This window comes from Trichosurus vulpecula, chromosome 2, assembly GCF_011100635.1.
Source record: "Trichosurus vulpecula isolate mTriVul1 chromosome 2, mTriVul1.pri, whole genome shotgun sequence".
NCBI lineage: Eukaryota > Metazoa > Chordata > Mammalia > Diprotodontia > Phalangeridae > Trichosurus > Trichosurus vulpecula.
In genome coordinates, this window is record NC_050574.1 from 115,790,337 (window position 1) to 115,799,885 (window position 9,549).

The following is a 9,549-nucleotide window of genomic DNA, read 5'->3' on the forward strand; positions in this document are numbered from 1 at the left end:
TTTTATCCTTTGTGCAGAGCAGAGGGCCTTATTCATATGAGATACTTAATCAATGTTTCATGAATTTTCTCAGACATTAATGAAAATATATTTTAATGATAACCATCATTTCTGCACTCTTTTAATTTATATCTCATTGATATCTTTTGTTTTTATATCTCCTGCATTCCCATTATACTCTTAACTCCCTCCATGAGAATCATCCCTTATATCAAAGAATGGGGGAAAATACTTACAATTCAATAAAATCAACCAACACATCAATCACATCATATATTATATGTAGTACTTATAGTCCCCTATCTTTATAAAGAGGGAAGGGAGGTGCTTTTTCCCATCTTTTCTTTTGGACCTGGCATGATTATTATAGTCTTTCAGCATTCAGTTCTGACTTTTGTTTTTGTTCTTTCCATGTACATTACCATCATCTTCAGGTATATTGTTTCTCTCGTTGTGCTTGGCTTCACATCGTATCAGTGGACGTAAGTCTTTTTGTCTTTTTGTACAGTCTTCATCTTAACCATTTCTTACAGTATAATACAATTCCATTGCATTCAGGGACCATGATTTGTTCAGATTAGCCCCCATCAGTGGTCATTTACTTGGTGTCCAGGTCTTGGCTTCTACAAAATGTGTTGCACCGCTCAAACACAACGTCTCCCTGAGACAGGTTACTTAATTATTATTATTATCCCAGTGCCTAGTAGGGTGTCTGACACATGGTAGATGCTTAATTAATTCTCGTAGAATGATTGATTGATCCCCATATTACAGATAAGCAAATAGGTTCAAAGAGATGAGCCGTTTTCCCCAAGGTCACACTACACATGGTAGAGTCAAGAAGCATTCTAACTCCAAGTAGAGTATTCTTTCCAGTATTTCATGGTGCTGAGTTCTGTGCTCAGTCAATATGTCTTAGAAACCACTTGCAAAAGCTACAATTTCTTCTTACCCATATCACAACCTTCTATAGACACAATTGTCCTGAAGAGTAACTTCAGAGTTACCTCTTATCTGGTTCTTGGTTTCTGCTGAATGGGGACACATAAGGTAGGCAGAGGCTGATGGTTGGTGCTTATGTCTAGGGTTTGTTAGTTGTTCTGGTCTTGAGATTTATTTAGGGAAGTATAAATTTTTGGTTTATCCCATCTTTTTGCTATTTTCTATTTGAAATGGTGATTTCCTTGAAATTCCAGATTTGGAAGGAAATCTCGGAAATCATCTTATTCCACCTCCTCCTTCAGAGCAAAAGTAAAGGGAACAGAAATCCCCCCTTTATCACCTCCTTCGACTGGTTATCAGATGTCTACTTGAAGACCTAAATAATTGGAGAACTCAGCATCTCTTGAGAAAGTGCATTTCCCTTTTGGTCAGGTCTAATTGTTAAGAACTTTTTCCTCATGTTGAGGAATCATTCCTTATGTAGAGGAATGGTTTTGAAATAGGGATCTATTCCTTAATTAAAAATTCTCCACTCATCATTAACATTATTATTGTTGAAAATATTTCAGGAGTAGGACATCTATCAGAAATTTGGATATCTGGCAGCTTCCTTCCTCTGGAACCCAGCCATAGACCTAGAGGGAATCCAGAAAAGCCTTTGAATGGCCAACATAGGTACCACAGAGTTCACACAAGAAAGCTGATCTACTTTGAAGCAGTTAAATATAAGCTTCTCAGAATCAGGGGCTGGTTTTTGTTTTGCTTTATTTTTTGTATCCCCAAAGCTTGGCACGTAATTTTGTTATTCAGTCATTTCAGTGGTGTCCGCCTCTTTGCAACCCCAGTTGGGTTTTTCTTTGCAAAGATACTGGAGTGCTTTGCCATTTCCTTCTCCAGCTCATTTGATAGATGAGGAAACTGAGGCAAACAGGGTGCAGTGACTTGCCCAGGATCACACAGCTAATAAGTGTCTGAGGCTGGATTTGAATTCAGGAAGTTGAGTCTTTCTGATTACAGGACCAGCTCCATTCACTTCTCCACCTAGCTGCCCAACTGGCACATAATAGGTGCTTGATAAGCATCTGTTCCTAACTGTTGATGATATTGTGGCAAAGGACACTGAAAGCCTGAGACCAAAGAATTTAACCCTTAGTTAACAGAGACTTTTCCTCCTCTGTAAAATTAGGAAATTTAGATGGAATTTAGTAGAGTTAAATAAGGAGTCTTACACTTGGGTTCAAAGGATCAGCTTCACAAGTATAAGCTGAAATGATAATGGCTAGATAACAGTTGTTCCCCAAAAGATATGGATGTTTTATGGACTTGAAGACCAACACAAATTAACAAAGTGATATAGAAACTGAAAAAAAGGAATGAGAATTTAAACTATTTTGAAATGCATGGGGAATTGGACCGGATGGTCTCTAAATTCTCATCCAGTCTTACATGTATGATCCTGTGAGTCATAGTCTGGAAACTTGGGTTTCAGACTCTTCGACTCACTAGCGATGTGACTTTGAGCAAGTCATTTCTTTTCTTTGAGCATATGAGTTCTGCTACTCTTTAAAATGGGTATGATAACATTTCAACTCGCAGGGCTGTTGTAAGGTTTAGATGAAATAATAAATGGAAATAATAAATGATTCCTGTTTGTATAGCCTACAGAACACTTTCCTTATAACACTCTCATTAGGTGGGCAGGGTATTAGGTAGGTAGGTGCCATTATTATCCCTATTTTGCAGATGAGAAAACTGAGACAAAGAGGTTAAGTCACAGGGTTACTTATTCAGATCTGTAAACTCGGGTTTGCCTGACTTCAAGTCTCATGCCCCCAGCTGCCTAAAGCACTTGAGATCTGATCACTATAAAGTGACGCATAAATTCAATCCAATTCTTCCTTTATCAAGAACTTTTGATGTATGCCAGACACAGACGTGTCAGCTCTTAGTCTGGTTTACTTATTAAAAAGCTCTTCAGGGACCGCTTACTCTTATGTTATACACAGATCAAACCGGCTTGAGTTTATGGTTCAGATTAGGAGCAGCAGATTAGAAGTGTGGCAAGGGACCACTTGAGGCAGGCTTTGGTTGTTGTTGGTCGTGGTGGTCCTGTCTTCTCAAAGTCTCTCTCCACTTGAAGTAGGGGTAGTGACAATGGAGAATATCAATAGATGATTGGCTGGAATCGAGAGAGGATATAGAAAATACTAAAAGAAAGAGCTGCAAGAATACCAACAACGCACCAGCCAGCAACCAGTGAGTATCAGGGATCATAGGACATTGATCTAGAAGAGAACTTAGAGGTTGTTTAGTCCCAAATCCACATTTTATAAATAAGGAAACTGACCTAAAGAACAAATGAATGGCCCTAAATTTACAGAGCCAGGAATTATAATCAGGTCCTCTAACTCAAAGTCCAATTTGTTTTTTGGTACTGTGTATCTCTCTACCTCTGAATTTGAGCAGATTTCTTCCCTTCTCTGAGTTTGAGTCTCTCTCAAACCAAGGAGATTGCTAATGCACTGGATGACAGAGTCTGGATTCAAAAAGGTTAATTTGAATGAGATGAACTTTAGTAGTGATAAATGTAAAGTCTCACACTTGGGTTCAAAAAATCAATTTCACAAGTACAAGAAAGGGGAAGCATGGCTAAATAGCCACTCTTCTGAAGAATATGTAGGTGTTTTTTTAGACTGAAAACTCGTCATGATATCCCCAACAAGAAAAAAAAAAACAACTGAGATCTTAGGCTCTATTGGTATGCATAATTTCTAGGAGCAAGGAGTTCATGGTCCCAGTGTACTCAGCCCTGATCAGGCCATATTATAGTAATGTGTTCAGTTCTATATGCCACATTTTAGGTAGGATATCAGTAATCTGGAGAGTGTTTAGAGGGAGAACAATCAGGATGCTGAAGGGTATTAGCCTTAGATGAATACCACATGGGAATCACTTAAAGGAAGTGAGAACATTTAGTCTCGAGAACAGAAAATGTATAGAGGGACACGATAGCTGTATTCAACTATATAAAGGATGGTCATGTTGAAAAGGTATTAAACTCCTGGTTGTCCCCAAAAGGAAAAAAAAACCAATCAGCTATTGGTAAGTGGCAAGTGGTAAGGTAACTGTAGGTTTTTTTGTGCTGGGGAAAATTTTATAATAATTTGAGCTGTCTTTTAATAGAATTGGCTGCCTATGGAGAGAGTTAATTCTTCCTCACTGGAGGTCTTCAAGCAAATGCCAGGGGACTACTCAGCAGTTCTAAAGGGAGCTCTATTTCCATGTGTACTTTGAGCTAGATGACCGCTAAGATCCCTTCCAACATTTAGATTCTGTGATTCTTTGACCTCCAGATGTCACTTTGCCCATGCTGGCAGTTCTAGACTATAATTATCTGATCATTGACAAGAACTTTAGTGTTGGGGATTCTTAGAACCTCATTCATGTAATTAGCACACACACACACACACAACAGATGCCTGGACAGATCAATAGCATCATTTTCATTAGGTCCTTAGCATCCTGAACCAACCAGGACTTATTGTTCCAGACTAAATTTGCCCGTGATCAGTGTATTCATCTGTAGCCAGACTACACGCGGAACATTGAGTTCAGTTCTGGACACTACATTTTAGGAGGCACATTGACAACCTCCAGATGTGAGTTTGGAGACCACATCACATTGGGAATAGGTTAAGAAGCTGAGGAGATTTAGTATGGAGCAGAGAAGATTAAGGGGAGAGCCTTTGTTGATTATCATTTTAAAAGCTGCCATGTAGAGGAATGAGAAAGCTTGGTTTGTGTTGAAAGAGCAGATGCAGATTTTGACGCAACAAAAATAAATTTTTATTATATCAAAATATATACTTGGCATAGGTGGTGAGCTCCCCATCATTTCAAGGAATGGTTGGTTGGCCATTTTTCAGCTATGTTCTCTATTGAGTTAGTTTACCAATTCATATATCTTAGGGAATAGGGCAGAATCAAATCAGTGGGAATCATTTGACCAGAAACTAGATGTGAGTAGAAAAGTAAAGCAAGATTCTGAGGCTGATGTGAACTCTTTCATTCTATTATATGGAAAAGGCAGGCACTAAGGTGAAGAGGGAAGATACTTGACAGATGGCTTATGTAGGAGAAAGAAAGGTTAGGGCCACATACTCAGGGTAAGCTTCACAGAATCAAAAGTCAGAAGATGCGGATTGTGTTTTGAGCCCTCTTACTCCCTATGGGATCTTGGTCAAATATTTGAACCCCTCTCGACTTTCATTTCACCTCTTGTAAAATGGGAAATGACCACTAATATCCTTCCTAACTCTGATATCTTATGACTCCTATGAGGAGTTTTCACACGTCCTCCAGAGAGCGGAGAGGGAAGGCCCACTGTGTGCCAATATGGACAGCAGTTATCCAGTGGGAGAGAGGATGCTGACTTAGGGAAGAAAACAAAGTGGCAAGACTTAAATTGAAGAAAAGATAATTTTATACTACACAAAGGAATGGATCCCTCCCTTTATCCATCTATTAGCAGCCTGCTCATCTTTCAAGGCTCAAGGGAGAGAAGATTCCAAGGGGAGGCATGATAGAGTAATTCAAGAAAATCAGGAATGGAGCCAGGAGAGGAATGGAGACATGACTGGCCTGGCACTTTCCTTAAAATGGAACTTCTCAGAGAATCCGGCCAAGCAGAGGAAGGAGCCACAGAGACAGAGTGAACTTTCAGGGTAAGAAAGCTGCAGCAACATGGTGGAGAAAGTCAGGAGTGGAGATCAGAGAGGGAGGAAGGGAGGCTGATTTCATCTCAACACGCAAAGGAACTTTCTAACAAGGAGAGCTATCTGACAGAATGGGCTAGCTTGGGAGGGAGAGAGTTTCCTGTGATTACAAGTCTTTAAGTGAAAGCTGGGTGATCATGGGTGTTGAATGCAGTAAAAGGAATCCATGCATTAGGTAGGCATTGTCCTAGAAGATGTCCTCTAACTCTAAACTTCTGTGATCCAGTCGGTGCCTGAGCTCTCCTCAATACCTCATACCCACTCTTTCACGGAATTATGTACAAATAGCCTCAGAAACCTGATAGTTCCAACATTTCTAATGAGATTATTTAAGAGATGCTCAGTCCCATCAAGGACCAACTTTGAATCCTTCAAACACGATGAAAATGGCTCTAAATATGCCTGAGCACTCCCACCACTCCATTGCGTGGCTATATTTAGCCCCAGCGCTGTCTCCCAGCTCCTTAATATATTCTGCTTTCACTGGAAGAAGCTCTCAACAAGATTTGCTTTTGCAGTTCATTTTAAAAACAACAACATAAAAAAACCAGCGGTGGTTTACAAATCATGCAAAGCATGAAGAAAAGACCTCCTCAATCCTTATCCTCTCTGCCATTCATTGCTAAAGTGCCTTACAAACATAATGTAATTAGATGATTATTTTATATTCATTAATACCACAATAAGCTCAGAATAAGCCTCAAATCCCATCAAGTACCTTTGCTTTTGTCTTGGAACAGTCTGAACTCCCATCTAGATGGACCATGGGACTAACACCTACTCTGTTGCCTCCTGTCTCATTTTGTTCTTGATCCTTATAATTCTGTCTCTCCCTGTCTTTTGCAACAGAATTTGATATCGATGTTGTTGTTGGGGATATGGTGAAGGGAAGGTTGTAAAGCTGTGATTTCATTGGTATAGAGACTTTCCATGTACAAACACACTCCACTGATACAGGTCTGCAACTTTTTTTCATCATCAAATCTTAGAAAGTGATGTGTCCATTATAAGATAGCTAGAGTGAGTGAGTGGCAAGATTTGAACTCAGGTTCCTTGATTCCAAGTCTGGCCTTCTGTCCATTAAGCCTTGTTGCGTGTCGTAGTTGTTTACACAATGTTCATGTATACTCTATGAAGAAATCAATCCAATTCAGTTCAACTCAACAAAAATTTATTAAATTGGCCTATTGTGGGCCAGGACAGGCTCAGGTGCCGAGTATGTTAAAACCAACAAGGAAACAGACCCTCCCCTCCAGCAGCTTACATTCTACTGGGGGAATCCTGTGTGAATGAGTGTATAACGTCTTCTCTATAAACTTCCCTATAATCTCTACCAGAGTGAGGATTCCTTTCCTGCGTGGGTTTCTATGTGGGTTGGATTTGATGGTCACTGAGCTCCCTTCCAACTCCCAAATGCTGTTTTTCTGTACTTCCATGGCACTCATTTTCTTGATTTCTAGGAATCTTATGAGATTCCTTTTGGTTGGGGAGAGAGACAGTGTCCTGTAGTATGCCTTAGAGACCTTAGTCTAGTCTTATTTTTGCCACTGACTTGCTGTGTGAATTCATACAAGCTGTTCTCTTTCCTGGACCTCTGTACCCTTATCTGTTAAATAAGGGGCCTGGGTCAATATCCTCCAGGGCATTTTCCAGGTCTAAAATGTTCTGTTTCTCTGCTGTAAGTGCTTTGAGATCCTAGGAAGAAAGACCAAATGTAGTTCCTTTCCTTACTTTCTACTCCTATTGCCTACCCCCTCCCCCCAAAAATACCAACAACCTTAGAATCATAGAATTGTAAAACTAAAAATAACAACAGTTTTTTTCTAATGATAGAGTAGTGTAATCACTTTACTTGCAGTCAGGAGATCTGGATGGTATTGTTTCTGACAATTAGCTAGCAAAGATCAAGGACACATCATTTAACTTTTCTCTGCCTCAGTTTCCTCATCTGTAAAACGAGACAGCTTGCGTTGTTTGCCTCCTAGGATCATCGTGGGGCGAAATTGGGCTTTCCAAACTGCCAAATGCTACATAGGTCTGAGTTATTGTAGAGGAAAAGCTTTGACCCCAGAGAAGAGAATTCACTTGTCCAGGACCCCCATGTTTAACTTGGGGATGAGTGAAAATATGATAAATACATGCTAATGGGGCCAACTCTCAGCCAGGCACTTCTTTGGGAGGAACACATTAAAAATCAGGTATTTCCATCCTTTCAAGAGAACCTTTAAGAGAATGTTCCCAAGAAGTTTTACAGAGTCAGCTGTAAAGCCATGCCCACATTTAGGACCATGCACACACACTCAGAGACACACATGCATACACACACACATACACACACGCACACACACACACCAGAAGAGCACAGTTTTTTGAACCATGGCACCTGACACTGCACATCCACAGAATCAGTTAAGATGAAGACTAGAATTCTAAAGACCCCTGGGTACTCTAGCCACTGGGTCATTGGTTCTGGGTGTCTTCAGTTCTCTGTAGGTGCTGGGTGAATCCTAATAAACCAGCATATTCATTTGAAATATGTTTCCTCTCTCATAAAGGATTTGGTGCCTGGTGGCATAAGTAGGTCAGAGTCAGATGAACTAATTCCTGTCAATACCACAGGTTGTTGGGGCTTCCCCCCCCAATGAATGTTTTGTTCCCTGAGACAGCTGTTTCCATGGAAGAGTTTAGATCTCTCCCCCACTTTGCTTGTTGTTAAGACAAGAAGCCAAGCACATCTTGATCCATTTTTTCAGCCGGGAACTTTATCAGGATTGCTCCATCACCACAGAGAATTCAACATGTGAGCAAGTCTCCAGCCATCTCCTGTGACTCCAGATACTTGGCTCCTGTAGCATGTCAGCTACAGGAAATCTTAGAACAGAGAGAGTGTGATCACAGACCATGGAATGTCAGAGCTGGAAGGTACCTTAGAACACAGACTGTAGAATGTCACAGTTGTTGGACTTCAGAACACAAAATAGAGATATCCTCATCAAGCCCGGGCTACTTTGGTGATTCTTGTGGGTGTTGATACAAGGCTGGACAAACTGAACAGATCCTTTTCAGTCATATGATTCCAAATGAAATGCTCAGGGAATGAATTAAATTCTAGACTTTTAGAAAAGAAGATATAGATAGAATGAAAAGGAACTTAGATATTATCTATTCCAACTTTTTCATTGTACACATGAGGAAACACAGGCAGGGAAATTGACTGGTCCAGGATCTTACAGCTCTTTAGCTCCACAGATTAAATTCAAATCCAGGTCTCCTCACTTCCTCTTGAGCACTTTTTTAAAAAAATGACATTTTATTTCTATTTCTTTACCCCAGTTGGATGAGCAGGAAAAGAATGATAAGCCAAGATTTGGGCATTTCTATAAATCAGATCAGTACAACTGAAACTAACTTCATATATATATATATATATATATATATATATATATATGTATATGTATATGTATATGTATATGTATATATATGTATATGTATATATATGTATATATATTATATATATATACACATACATATATATATACACACACACACATACATATATATATATATATATATGTATGTATATATCACTTATTTTCTACCAAATAATCTTATACTTGGTAGGATTTATGGTAGAGTGGAAAGAATCCTAGATTTGGAGCCCAAAGACCTGAGTTTGAAGTCTAGCGTCATAAAAATGCCAGGGATTATCATTAAGTAGATACTGAATTGTTTTATGTTGTTTTATGGAAATAAGTCTTCTTCCTCCCTTCCCCACCTCCACCCCACAAAAAAGAGCATAAGCTTAGAGAGAGTAGATTTTCAGAGCTATTTT